Source organism: Muntiacus reevesi, chromosome 2 (genome assembly GCF_963930625.1).
Source record: "Muntiacus reevesi chromosome 2, mMunRee1.1, whole genome shotgun sequence".
Taxonomy (NCBI): domain Eukaryota; kingdom Metazoa; phylum Chordata; class Mammalia; order Artiodactyla; family Cervidae; genus Muntiacus; species Muntiacus reevesi.
In genome coordinates, this window is record NC_089250.1 from 93,500,694 (window position 1) to 93,515,629 (window position 14,936).

The 14,936-nt window shown below is 42.9% G+C and overlaps 1 protein-coding gene across 3 annotated transcripts in view; it reads right to left on the minus strand.

The window, feature by feature from the left end:
• RASGEF1A (RasGEF domain family member 1A) overlaps nt 1–14,936 on the minus strand; it is a 173,380-nt gene that overhangs the window by 131,384 nt on the left and 27,060 nt on the right. For all 3 annotated transcript variants that reach the window (XM_065922354.1, XM_065922356.1, XM_065922357.1), the window contains 2 exons: nt 12,955–13,127; nt 4,951–5,240 (listed from right to left, as the gene is read on the minus strand). The gene's annotated coding sequence lies outside the window, so the exon portion shown is untranslated. The remainder of the gene's footprint in view (nt 1–4,950; nt 5,241–12,954; nt 13,128–14,936) is intronic.

The window sequence follows — 14,936 nt, forward strand, 5'->3', positions numbered from 1 at the left end:
AGTACCATGTGCCTCTTCCAAGTGGAACATAAGGAGCCATCATGTGGTTCTCCCATTGCTCTTTTCTCTCACCTGGGAGACTGGTAGGTCCCACAGACTGACTGCTTCTGAATTCTGAGACCCTAAGTGTACAGAGCTGAGGCCAGCTTGCAGTGGACTTTAGACGCAGGTAAGAAATAATCCTTTGCTGTCATGTAGCACTGAGAGTTGGGATCATTTGTTTCAGCAACATCTCTTAGCCCACGTTGAATGATACAAGCACAGCAGACCGGGGGTATTTGTTGGTTTCTCACCATCTCCCCAGAAGGAAGAAGCACCCATCAGGCTTAGTATAGTGAATTAGGAAAAGAAATTGGTGGCACTGCCAGGAGTGATGGAGCAGAGGGAGGGGGTGGGCAAGTGGAGAATCTTGGATGTTCTGGGTTGAAGACCTAGAGGGACCCAGTGATGCTGCATTCTTGGCTGTGTTTCAGTGTAAAAATAGTATCATTACTTATCTTCCAAGTTCTTCTTTTTTCATTTTAAAAAATATTTATTTATTTGACTGTGCCGTATCTTAGTTGCAGCTTGAGGGATATTTTTTTTTTCAGTTGTGACATGCAAACTCTTAGTGGCAGCATGTGGGATCTATTTCCCTGACCAGGGATCAAACCAAGGTCCCCAACATAGAGTCTTAGCCACTGGATCAGCAGAGAAGTCCCCCAAGTCTTTCAGTAATCATGAAATTTTGTGAATGACTTATTTGGGATGCACGCATGCATGCTCAGTCGCTGAGTCATGTCCAACTCTTCGCAACCCCATGGACTGAAACCTGCCAGGCTCCTCTGTCCATGGAATTCTCCAGGCAAGAATACTGGAGTGGGTTGCCATTTCCTCCTCCAGAGGATCTTTCCCACACAGGGATAGAACCTGCATCTCCTGCATTGGCAGGCGGCTTCTTTACCACTGAATCACCAGGGAAGCCTTCATTTGGGATGAGGTGTCACATATCCTATTTTAGACATTCAGGCAGAAGACAAGCCAGGTATCCCAGGTGTTAGCACACCTGGCTGAAGGCTTACGGCCGGTCCCCAGGTCATGTAGTGTAGGTGGGATGGCACAGACCCCGAAGACCAGAGGCTGGAAGCAGACCACAGGTGCACCGGTTGGTGTGCATGGGGTGGGCTGGATATAGGGCAGAGCCATATGTAGATGACCTCTGTCCTTGTCCCCAGCCCAGGGTTCTCCACAGGAGGGAGACTGTCATGCGGTCAGAGATTGTCAGGGCTGGGACTCCTGCCAAAGCCTGCCTTTTGTTTGACTAGCGTTAATAAGAATATTATCTCTGAGAAGAGATGCTCTCTTGGAGGCACAGGATGATGGTTGGAGACGTTTATCTTGGTAAATGTGAAGCCCAACCACAGAGATCTGAGTGGAAGGAGCACAGATTTCTGCTCCTTGTTAATTTCATGGTTGACTTCACTGTTCTTAAGTGATTATAACACTGGTGATGATGTGCTTGAAATGCTTTTAACTTTTTTTTTTTCCCCAGCCAGTTCTTCTCTTCCTTTGTCCCAAAAGATTCAGACTCTTGATTTGAAACGCAAATTCATTATCTTAAGGTTTCCTGGGTATCATTGTTTGTGGGAACATATTCTACCTATCGTAGGAGGAAGAGCATCAAAGAGAGGAGAAGGATGCTGAAGACGATAATGACCTGGATTCCCAAGCAGTCCTATGACCAGGTTGGGCTGCATGCCTGCATCCTGTGCATTGTTTCTTTGAATTTTCTCAGCAGCTCACAAGCCAGCACAGCCACTGGAGTATAAGCTCCATGATGCTTGTTTGACCACTGCATCCAACAATCCAAAGTAAGAGGTCAGGCACATAGTAAGAGTTCAATAAATATTTGTTTTCTGAAAAGAGATATTATCACCCACATTTTAAAAATAACAAAACTAAGGCTGGGGAGATTAAGAGACTTGACCGAAGCCACAGGGTTTGTAGGTGGCAGAACCAAAACTCACATCTCTGGAACCCAGAAGGTTGTAATCTGCCTTTGGTGGGTGGGGATCATTCAGTCCCCTTCAATGGTCAAGACAGACATGGAAGTGGTGTTAGAGAAAGAGGCATTTTAGAAAAATGCAGGTGGAACTTATCAACAGGATGGGCTACATATTTTTAACAGATTGTGATTTAGGTTGAAGGTTAATGTAGGAACTCTTGCAGCAGTATTTTCCACAGGTGGCCACACATGCTCTTTCTACAGTGTTACAGGAACTCGCCTCCACCAAGAGGCTTGAGTCCCCTCCCCCTGAACCTGGGCAGACCTCAATAACTGCCTCAACCAAAAGCATGAGACTCCAAAGGTCAGTCATACGAGTCAACACAGCCTCCTCCTGAACCTCTCTTGAAACATGAGCCTTGGGTATCTCAGTTGACAAGTGAGAAGTCTGCGCACCCCGCCCCGCCTCCCCGGCCCCCTCTATGCTGGGGCGGCCACATGGAGACGCCACCTTCAATCCCAGTCCAAGCCTGGAGGTCCAGCTGGGAAGCCTCACGTGAGCTGCCCTGGTGCTCTGGCGCCCTCTAGTGGCCATCTGCTCTAACATAAACTCTCAGCCCTTCTTCCTGCCTCCCTCCCCTTTATTGGCTGCGCTCGCTTTGGACACCTGCCACCCTGATATCCCTTCTTCTCTCCCTCCAAGCACAATGAAGTTCCCTACAGAGGAGGGTATTTCTCCCTCAGAGTCTCCCAGGGCACTCACCCCTCCCTACCCCAGACCACTACTTTAAATCAATCAGCCCCCGAAAGTCAGATGAAGTTACCTGACTTTAACCCAATTCAGTTCAGTTCAGTCGCTCAGTCCTGTCCGACTCTTTGCGACCCCATGCATCGCAGCATACCAGGCCTCCCTGTCCATCACCAACTCCCGGAGTTCACTCAAACTCGTGTCCATCGAGTCGGAGATGCTATCCAGCCATCTCATCCTCTGTCGTCCCCTTCTCCTCCTGCCCCCAATCCCTCCCAGCATCAGGGTCTTTTTCAACGAGTCAGCTCTTCGCATGAGGTGGCCAAAATATTGGAGTTTCAGCTTCAGCATCAGTCCTTCCAATGAACACCCAGGACTGATCTCCTTTAGGATGGACTGGTTAGATCTCGTAGTCCAAGGGACTCTCAAGAGTCTTCTCCAACACCACAGTTCAAAAGCATCAATTCTCTGACGCTCAGCTTTCTTCACAGTCCAACTCTCACATCCATACATGACCACTGGAAAAACAATAGCCTTGACTAGACAGACCTTCATTGGCAAAGTAATGTCTCTGCTTTTTAATATGCTATCTAGGTTGGTCATAACTTTCCTTCCAAAAAGTAAGCGTCTTAATTTCATGGCTGCAGTCACCATCTGCAGTGATTTTGGAGCCCCAAAAAATATAGTCTGACACTGTTTCCCCTGTATCCCCATCTATTTCCCGTGAAGTGATGGGAGCAGATGCCATGATCTTAGTTTTCTGAATGTTGAGCTTTAAGCCAACTTTTTCACTCTCCTCTTAACTCAATTAGTTCCTTATTAATTCAGGTGAACAGGCTTTGGTCAGGTTCCCCTAGCAGGGCTGTGGGCACAGGAAGAAGTGGATCATGAGGAAAGGGAAGGAAAGCATTTGGGGAGAACTTTTGAGGAAAAGGGCACAGGGATGAACTCAACCCACCCAACAAGTGTCAGGGCTTTTACAGGCTTCAGGTTCAAGACCACCAGCCCCACTTTCCAGATGCCGACACCCTCGCAGACCTGCAGCTTAAAAGCTGCAAGCCCAAGAGCTGGGCCAGGTATTTCTGGGTTCAGAGTGTCCCTCCTCTGGAGGAATAAGAGATGTTCAGTCTGCAGACAGCCTGTCTAGACACTTGGGCACCCAACCAGGCTGCAAGTGCCAGCATCGAAGCCAAAGGCAGACCTCTGCCTGCTCTGTGAGGTGAAGCGATTTGAGCCAGTGAGTCAGAGGGCCCAGTAACCAACCTCTCCTCTCTGGGCACCTGCTTGCGGTTCTGCCAACCCCAAATCCAACCCCATCTTGGAGCCTGGTGGCCAGGACCCACAGGCGGGCTCCGGTGGTGCTCTGGCGCCCTCCTGTGGCTATCAGCTCTAAAGCCAACTCTCAGCTCTTCTCTCCCTCCCTAACCTGTGGGGCTGCATCTGCCTTGGGGACTACCAGCCTGATTTCGTGCCTCCTCTCCCTCTAACCACAATGAAGTGCCCTACACATGAGGATAGTTCTCTTTCCTTATCTCCCAGGGCACTCACCTCTCCCTACCCCACCGCTTCAAATTAAATAGCCCCTGAACTCACTGGAGCTAACTGTGGCTCAGATTATGATCTCCTTATTGCAAAATTCAGAGTTAAATTGGAGAAAGAAGGGGAAATCACTAAGCCATTCAGGTATGGCCCAAATCGAATCCCTTATGATTATACAGTGGAAGTGACAAATAGATTCAAGGGATTAGGTCTGGTAGACAGAGTGCCTGCAAAACCATGAATGGAGGTTTGTAACATTGTGCAGAAGGTGGTGACCAAAACCGTCCCAAAGAAAAAGAAATGCAAAAAGGGAAAATAGTCATCTGAGGAGGACTTACAAAAAGCTGAGAAAAGAAGAGAAGTGAAAGACAAAGGAGAAAGGGAAAGATATACCCAAGTGAATGCAGAGTTCCCAAGAATAGCAAGGAGAGATAAGAAAATCTTAAGTGAACAATGCAAAGAAATAGAGGAAAACAGTAGAATGGGAAAGACTAGAGATGCCTTTAAGCAAACTAGAGATACCAAGGGAACATTTCACGCAAAGATGGGCACAATAAAGGACAGAAATGGTATGGACCTAACAGAAGCAGAAGAGATTAAGAAGAGGTGGCAAGAATACACAGAACTGTACAATAAAGCTCTTAATGACTCAGAATACCATGATGGTGTGGTCACTCACCTAGAGCCAGACATCCTAGAGTGTGAAGTGAAGTCAAGTGGACCTTAGGAAGGATTCAGTTCAGTTCCGTTCAGCTCAGTTCAGTCGTTCAGTCATGTCCGACTCTTCGCGACCCCATGGACTGCAGTACGCCAGGCCTCCCTGTCCATCACCAACTCCTAGAGTTTACTCAAACTCATGTCCATTAAGTCGGTGATGCCTCGGCAGGATCCAGGGGATACCCTCAGGATGAACGGCGTCAGCGAGAGAGAGAGAGAAGACACGTGAGACCAGCCTTGATAGGGCCAAGTCTGCGAGGGAGAGAGAGAGAGAGAGAGAGAGAGAGAGAGAGAGAGAGAATGACCAGACGGGGGTGTTTGCAGGGTCTGGCAGAGTCTGGCAATCCTTTATTTTTTACCATAGCTTTTATACCCTAAGTTAGTACATTTCTAAGGGGAAGATAGTTTAACATTACATCAGCTTGTTCTTCACGAAACCAGGGTGTTTTCTGCATACTTCTTTGTTTATGAGGGTCTTGTACATTATCTTCTGGCCTTGGGGCCTATTAACATTTTATGCAAGTTAGGTGAATGTAAACCTATTTTCTGTTTCTGTGGTGACCTTAACTGAAAGGTAGCAGTCTCATAGGGCAACAGTACAGAGTAGAAGTATAACCTTAACACAAAAATTAATCCTTCTGCAGAAGTTGTCAGTTGCGTTTATCTAAGAAGTTTACCCCACACTGACTCTGCGACTTTGGTGAAGCAGCTTCTACCTAGCACTCCGGGCTGACAATTAACCACCATCTCATTGTTATCACACTAGGGCTAAGGTCTTATTTTTCTAGATCTTTAACTATATTAACAATGGTTTCCATAACACAACCTTAGCACATTAAGAGTAAAAACACAGCAAGCAAATGTTAACCCAATAACCACTTTTAGAATAATTTTTCTTATGTTTTCTAATAGGGCTTCCTCACCCCCCAAAGGGCTCTATGTCTATTAGGGCCTTTATATGATCAGGTTCTTTATGTTATTTTATGATTAGGGTATTATAAGCAATCATGCATATTAGTACCAAGGGCATAAATGTATTTGGCTAACAAACTACCAGCAAAGGAGTTTAAATTAAAACACTCCTTTCACCCTGAATAATCTCATAAAATACCACCACCTGGGAAACTTATTAATTAAAGTTCTAAATTGATTCTTACTTGGGAAGAGATTGGGGAAGGCCTTCTGCCTGTGTCACAGAAATTAGGGAGTAGTCTATTGAGGCAGGCATCAGAAAGACAGATATCATCTTAAAGGTGAGCGCCAGGGGCAGCTTTTCGGAATCCCTGAAAACCTGATCCGCCTTGCCTGTCAGATTTTCTCCCTCATGATCTTGTCATGGGTAGGGTCTTGAGTGTTGGCTCCCGGCATCTCTCCCTTTTTTAACTTTTTACTTTTTTTTTTTTTTTTTTTTACTTTTTTACTTTTTAAGACAGCCAGATGGATCTCAGTCGCGAGCTTCTGAGTGCTCTGCCGGAGAGTTCTGACAATGCAAGGAAGGATTATAATGAGAAGTAAAACTAGGGCTGCTACAGCAGCGTAACTGAAGATAGTTGATAGGATATTTTTTCCAGTAATAAAGTTAGAAAAGGTATGAAAAAAATCATTAGCAGCCCTGCAGCAGTAAAGTCCAGGCGGGAATGTTCTAAGGTTTTTATCTGACTGTGAAGCTTTTCAAGATCTAAACTAATGCTGGAGCTATTCCATACACCTGAAATATGATTTTTAATCCTTTCCCAATTGTAATCTGTATCACTTACTTTCAGGGGTGTTACACAGATCCATCAATAGTTGGCGTGACAGGATAGTGCTAACTTTACCCTTAAAGCCTGCAACTCAGTTCCAATATGCATGACTGCTTCTTTTAGGGCATCTATTTTTACTTCTAATTTTCTATCCATAAATTTTTGCGTAGCTAGAGCTAAAGAAACATTTTTTGACATATCATTGACATATTGAGCAGTATGTACCTGTTGAGTCAATATCACTGCCACAGTGACAGAGGTGATTGCTGCTATCAAAGCTGAAATCCCTAAGTAATCAGACAAACCATCGGAACGCATTAAATCTTGCAGTTGTTGCAGAAAGGCTAAACTGTAATTGTCATACCAATAGGCATTCATTGTGATGGGCACCATAATATAAGGTGGACATTGCAGCACCACAAAAGAACAAATATTATATTGAGGGGTTGAACAGGATGAAAGCATGCATTGTTCACAGTAGACTATATTTGGCCCACCTGAATAATTCATTTGTATATGAAGCCTTTTTGAATCATTAGTAAGCAAAAAAACGTAAGGGGAGGGTAAACAAGCCAGCACAGAATAGGTGGAATCATTTTCCGGCCAAGATAGAATAACAAGGGAGGTGGCAGCAAGGGCTCTCCAAATTTCTGGTTGCCAAAAAAGTTTTACCCTTAGTTGTATAGGACAACATGGGGGGAACAAATTGATTATAATACCATCTGCTGGGCACCAATGGCCAAGGGAGGGAATCATCTTTCAATTGCTAAACCTACTAACATGGTCAGAAACAGATCCTGGATTCTGACTTGGATTTGGATTGCTCCAGTCTTGTACCGAATAGTTTCTGCTTCCCGGTATTCTATAATCTATTCTTGAATTATAAGTACAAGATTTCCATACCGGGTATCCAAGGCGGTTATCTATAGTTTTCCATATGACATCTGAAGGAGCAACATCAATTTGGATATTTTGGTGGAGCATTACTGGCCTGTAATATCCAAACCAGCTGATCTCCTGTTTTATCTGAAAATTTTCATGCTGGAGAATGTCAGAATTGCTTTTTTGGAGGCTCCGACACACCCCTCCTTAGAGGGAGTGATAAGATTGCTTGTATGACTATGGGGGAAGTTAAAGCAAAGGGGAAGGTCATCCATTAATCCCCTAAAAGTATAGTTTAAATTGATGGGATAATGATCTTTATTATAAGAAGTATAGGATCCTCCCAAGAGATGAGGCTGGTCTGTGTTGACCTGTATAGGGTCATTGTTCCAGGTAACTACTTGGAAGGTCGGGGGATCAGGGAAATATGCCCAATATTTTTCTGATGTAGAAGAGGTAGCATTTATCTGGCAAGAAAGTAAAGCAAGCATAGCAATAAAAACCCTTTCAGGAGAGGCTGAAGATCTCTGTAGAGAAGCTATTCCCTGTGCTAGATGGCAAAGTGACTTAATTTGCCCCCATGTGGGTATGGAGGCTTGTTGAGTTGCTCGCGCAGGATGGCCTGGTGGTTTCCGTTTGTTCTTCCGGGATCTCCACTGCCGGTTGTTTCACAGTCTGCTGGACCTTCCAGGTGGGTGGCGGAAGCAGGGGCAGAGGAGTGTCCTTCTTCTTTTGTGGTCGAAGCAATGGGGGAACCGGATGTCTGGGGGACTGCAACATGGCAAATCAGTCTGTCCAGGATCCAAATTGGCTACTCAGCACCCTGGGGGAAAATACAAGCACACCCTCGGCCGCTGGTTAGTAATGGGTCAGGACCCCTCCATTGTCCTGAAAGAAGATCTTTCCATTTAACCAGAGGTTTTGTACTCTGCTGCTCTGGACTTCAATGTCGGAGCATTGCAGTAACCCCAAATGAATCAGTGTTTAGATTGTTTATCACAAAAAGAGCGTGTTGTAGAATCTGGTGAGGGGAACTACACTTAAATTCACCTTCCTGTAGTTTTAAATTTTGAGTTTTTAGGGTCTGATGTGCTCTTTCTACGATGGCTTGTCCCTATGGGTTATAAGGGATACCTATGCTGTTTTATATGAAACCTTGTACAAAAGTCTTGAAAAGATTTAGAAATGTAGGCAGGGGTGTTGTATGATGTATTCTGCATATAAGTTAAATAAGCAGGGTGACAACATACAGCCTTGACATACTCCTTTCCCAATTTGGAACGAGTTCATTGTTCCATATCCAGTTCTAACTGTTGCTTCTTGACCTGCATACAGATGTCTCAGGAGGCAGGTCAGGTGGTCTGGTATTCCCATCTCTTGAAGAACTTTCCACAGTTTGTTGTGATCCACACTGTCAAAGACTTTGACATAGTCAATAAGGCAGAAGTAGACGTTTTTCTGGAACTCTCTTGCTTTTTCCATGATCCAACGGATGTTGGCAATTTGATCTCTGCTTCCTTTGCCTTTTCTAAATCCAGCTCGAACATCTGGAAGTTCACAATTCATGTACTGTTGAAGCCTGGCTTGGAGAATTTTGAGCATTATTTTACTAGCGTGTGAGATGAGTGCTATTGTGGATTAGTTTGAGCATTCTTTGGCATTGCCTTTCTTTGGGATTGGAATGAAAACTGACCTTTTCCAGTCCTGTGGCCATTGCTGAGTTTTCAAAATTTGCTGGCATATCGAGTGCAGCACTTTCACAGCATCATCTTTTAGGATTTGAAATAGCTCAGCTGGAATTCCATCACCTCCACTATCTTTGTTTGCAGTGATGCTTCCTAAGGCCTGCTTGACTTCACACTCCAGGATATCTGGCTCTAGGTGAATGATTACACCATCATAATTACCTGGGTCATGAAGATCTTTTTTGTATAGTTCTTCTGTTTATTCTTGCCACCTCTTCTTAATATCTTCTGCTTCTGTTATGTCCATACCATCTCTGTCCTTTATTGAGCCCATCTTTGCATGAAATGTTCCCTTGGTATCTCTAATTTTCTTGAAGAGATCTCTAGTCTTTCCCATTCTATTGTTTTCCTCTATTTCTTTGCACTGATCACTGAGGAAGGCTTTCTTATCTCTCCTTGCTATTCTTTGGAACTCTGCATTCAGATGGGTATATCTTTCCCTTTCTTGTTGCTCAACTGGTAAAGAATCTGCCTGCAATGGGGGAAACCTGGGTTCAATCCCTGGGTTGGGAAGACCCCCTGGAAAAGGGAAAGGCTACCCACTGCAGTATTCTGGCCTGGAAAATTCCCTGGACTGTATGTATGGGGTCACAAAGAGTCAGACATGACTGGGCAACTTTCTTGTCTTTTGGCTGCCCCTAAATCACAGTTTAGTATCATCAAGGTTATGCTGAATTTTACACAGCTTACTTTATAGGCAAATTTGTGAACTTAACTCCTTTACAATAGGCACAAGATCTAACAGTAAACTACCCCAAAGGATGGATAATTTATATTGCTACTTTAAACAAAAAAATAAATAAATAAATAAAACAATGACTTATGAGAATAAGACTACATTGAGAAATTAAAAGAAATGATACACTGGGAACCAATGAAAATTACACTAAATATAGTCAGAAAGGTAGAAAACATCATCTTTATACCTCTATATTTAAATAAATACATAGTAGGGGATAAATAGTTCAACAGAAAATTCTTAGAGAGCAGAATGTTTTGTAAAATCTTTGTAAAACATGACGACAATTTCTCTTATAAACACATAAGCATTTTTAAAAAGTCTAATAAATCTTTTCCAAATATACAGGAATATTTTTGCCATCTAAAAGCATTAGGATTGTCAACTAAGACTTGACTCAAGTGGGATCTAAGTGAAACTTTCTCCTGGTGTCTAATTCATCAAATTCAAGTCATTAAGGTATTTATTTCAGAAGTAGATTACGTTGTGTAAAGATTTCTACCTTTCCCTAACTTCAGATATCAGTATATTTGCATTATCAAGGATATAAATATAAAACACATTGATAGCCTTGTGGTCTGGGATAACTATTACTGTTTTTTTCTGTTTGGGTAGAATTAATTTATTTTCAAATTGGTATGAAATCAAATAACTTTGTCTTGTTTCTATGTCTTTTACAAAGTTAAGGACAATTGAAATAATAGTTACATTGCAAGAATATATATGATCATAAAGAATGGCAAAAGCATTACTTTATTTTATTTATTTATTTCTGGCTCCTCCACATGTGATGTGGAATTTGACTAGGGATTGAACCCATGCCCCTTCCAGTGGAAAAGTGGAGTCTTAACCACTGGACCTCCAGGGAAGTCCCCAAAAGCATTAGTTAGAGTTGTTTTTTTTAAGAATTTTTTGGGGGCTTCTCTGGTGGCTCAGTGGTAAAGAATCTGCCTGACAATGCAAGACACTCAAGTTCAATCCCTTACCCAGGAAGATCCCACATGCCAGAGAAACTTAGATGGCTTTTTCCACAGCTAAACAAGGCTCGCCTGTGACCTGAACACTACACGTCTAGTACTGAGTAAACAGCTTTGGGAAAAAAGTGTCCAGACCAAAAAATTAAAAAAAGAATTTTGTGGACTTCCTTGGTGGTACAGTGGATAAGAATCCACCTGCCAGTGCAGGGAATACAAGTTCGATCCTTATCCAGAAAATTCCACATGCTGCGGAGCAAGTAAGCCCCTGCTCCACAAATACTGAGTGTGCCTCCTAGAGACCTAAAGCCACAACTACTGAGCCTGAGTGCTGCAACTACTGAAGCCTGTGCATGTGCCGAGAGTCTGTGCTCTGCAACAAGAGAAGCCACCACTATGAGAAACCCGACCACAAAGAAGAGTAGCCCTCACTCACTGCAGTTAGAGAAACTCCCTGTGCAAAAACCAAGCCCCAACCAACCAACCATAAATAAAAAGAATTTTGTAGTAATAAAAAGAAGAGAGAATGTTACTGGTCATATATTGTAGATACCATCCTAGTAAAATTTCTGAGAAGGCATGAATGAGTAATTCTACATTACCTAATAGTATGGTATAACCAAACATTTATCAAAATAAAAATGAGGTCCATATTCATACAAAATCAACTCTTTATCTTAAGTATCACCAGAAACTATAGAGCCCCAAATGAACTCTTGAGTGGTAGGTAGTAAGGCTCTTAAAACAATAACATTTTAAGTGCATAGCTATTATAAACCCATTTGATATTCCTTTTAATTGCCATGATGCTGATGAATATAGTTTGTATTCAAACAGAGGTCACAAGTACTACCACAGCAGTTTCAATATAATTCAGCCTTAGTTAAGAAGTAAATGGATATTTAAAATTACATGTTACCAGGAAGGAGGGACAAAACCAATTACAGCAAGCATTAGTTTTTTAAAATAGCAAATGAAAGATTTGTATTAAATCGTATTCTTTCTTCTCTGGACATGTACAGAATACAATAATACAGGAAATTTTGCTATATCAACCACTCCTTTTCCTTGCGTCAGCTGTTCTATGGATCAATTAGCCTGGAAAATAGAAACTGGGATACAAAAAATGACTCAGAAGGGAAGGCTGAAATTCACTTTACAATATTTAGTCTATGAAAAAGGTTTTAAAAATACCACTGAAGTGACGTGAAGTCGCTCAGTCATGTCCAACTCTTTGTGACCCCATGGACCATACAGTCCATGGAATTCTCCAGGCCAGAATACTGGAGTGGGTAACCTTTCCCTTCTCCAGGGGGTCTTCCCAACCCAGGGATTGAACCCAGGTCTCTGGCATTGCACGTGGATTCTTTACCAGCTGAGCCACAAGGGAAGCACTAGGTCAATATATTTTAGCTGAAGGAAGAGGTAGTTGTGTATGTTATTTTATTTTCCACTGGCCAGACAAATTCTAACGTTCCCTTTAATTTTTTCCTACATTGGAGGACTGACACTTGAAAATCCAACATTAGAGACCTCATGCCATAAATTCAAGATGGTATTTTTCAATGTACAGGTCATAGAATGACCCCTGGATGTTTGTTAAAAACAAACATTCCTGTGCCTCAACCAAGTTCTACCAAGACAGAATCACGAGAATCAGCATTTTGACAAGCAATCTGGAAATTTTGACATAAACACTTATTTTAAGTGCTCCCCAGGTGGCTTTGCTGCCAATGCAGGAGACACAGTAATCTAGTAATGCTGAAGAAGCTGAAGTTGAACGGTTCTATGAAGAACTACAAGACCTTCTAGAACTAACACCCAGAAAAGATGTCTTTTTCATTATAGGGGACTGGAATGTAAAAGTAGGAAGTCAAGAAATACCTGGCTGCTGCTGTTGCTAAGTCACTTCAGTCGTGTCCGATTCTGTGTGACCCCACAGACGGCAGTCCACCAGGCTCCTCTGTCCCTGGGATTCTCCAGGCAAGAATACTGGAGTGGGTTGCCATTTTCTTCTCCAGGGGATCTTCCCGACCTAAGGATCAAACCCAGGTCTTCTGTGAAAGGCAAATAAGAAAAGGAAAGATATACACATTTAAATTCAGGGTTCCAAAGAATAGCAAGGAGAGATTAGAAAGCCTTCCTCAGTGGTCAGTGCAAAGAAATAAAGGAAAATAGGATGGGAAAGACTAGAGGTCTCTTCAAGAAAATTAAAGATACCCAGGGAACATTTCATGCAAAGATGGGCTCAATAAAGGACAGAAATGGTAATGATATAAGAGAAGCAGAAAATATTAAGAAGAGGTGGCAAGAATACACAGAAGAACTACACAAAAAAGATCTTCACAACTCAGATTATCACGATGGTATGATCACTCACCTAGAGCCAGATATCCTGGAGCGCAAAGGCAAGTAGGCCTTAGGAAGCATCACTATGAACACAGCTAGTGGAGGTGATGGAATTCCAGCTGAGCTATTTCAAATCCTAAAAGATGATGCTATAAAAATGCTGCACTTGATATGCCAGCAACTTTGGAAAACTCAGCAGTGGCCACAGGACTGGAAAAGGTCAGTTTTCATTCCAATCCCAAAGAAAGGCAATGCCAAAAAAATGCTCAAACTACTGCACAATTGCACTCATCTCACACACTAATAAAATAATGCTTAAAATTCTCCAAGCCAGGCTTCAACAGTACGTGAACCATGAGCTTCCAGATATTCAGGCTGGTTTTAGAAAAGGCAGAAAAAGCAAGAGAGTTCCAGAAAAATGTCTACTTCTGCCTTATTGACTATGCCAAAGCCTTTGTGTGGATCACAACAAACTGTGGAAAATTCTTCAAGAGATGGGAATACCAGACTACCTGACCTGCCTCTTGAGAAATCTGTAAGCAGGTCAGGAAGCAACAATTAGAACTGGACATGGAACAACAGATTGGTTCCAAACTGGGAAAGGAGTATGTCAAGGCTGTATATTGTCACCCTGCTTATTTAACTTATATGCAGAGTACATCATGAGAAACACTGGGTTGGATGAAGCACAAGCTGGAATCAAGATTGCCAGGAGAAATATCAATAACCTCAGACATGCAGATGACACCCTTATGGCAGAAAGTGAAGAAGAACTAAAGAGCCTCTTGATGAAAGTGAAAGAGGAGAGTGAAAAAGCTGGCTTAAAACTCAGCATTCAGAAAACTAAGATCATGGCATCTGGTCCCATCACTTCATGGCAAATAGATGGGGAAACAGTGGAAACAGTGACAGACTTTATTTTGGGGGGCTCCAAAATCACTACAGTTGGTGACTGCAGCCATGAAATTAAAAGACACTTGTTCCTTGGAAGAAAAGTTAAGACCAACCTAGATAGCATGCTAAAAAGCAGAGACATTACTTTGCCAACAAAGGTCCATCTAGTCAAAGCTATGGTTTCTCCAGTAGTCATGTATGGATGTGAGAGTTAGACTATAAAGAAAACCGAGAACTGAAGAATTGATGCTTTTGAACTGTGGTGTTGGAGAAGACTCTTGAGAGTCCCTTGGACTGCAAGGAGACCCAACCAGTCCATCCTAAAGGAAATCAGTCCTGAATATTCTTTGGAAGGACTGATGCTGAAGCTGAAACTCCAATGCTTTGGCCACCTGATGTGAAGAACTGACTCACTGGAAAAGACCCTGATACTGGGAGAGACTGAAGATGGAAGGAGAAGGTGACGACAGAGGATGAGATGGTTGGATGGCATCACCAACTCAATGGACATGAGTCTGAGTAAACTCTGGGAGTTGGTGATGGACAGGGAGGCCTGGCATGCTGCAGTCCACTGGGGTCGCAGAGTCAGACATGACTGAGTGACTAAACTGAACGGAACTGAA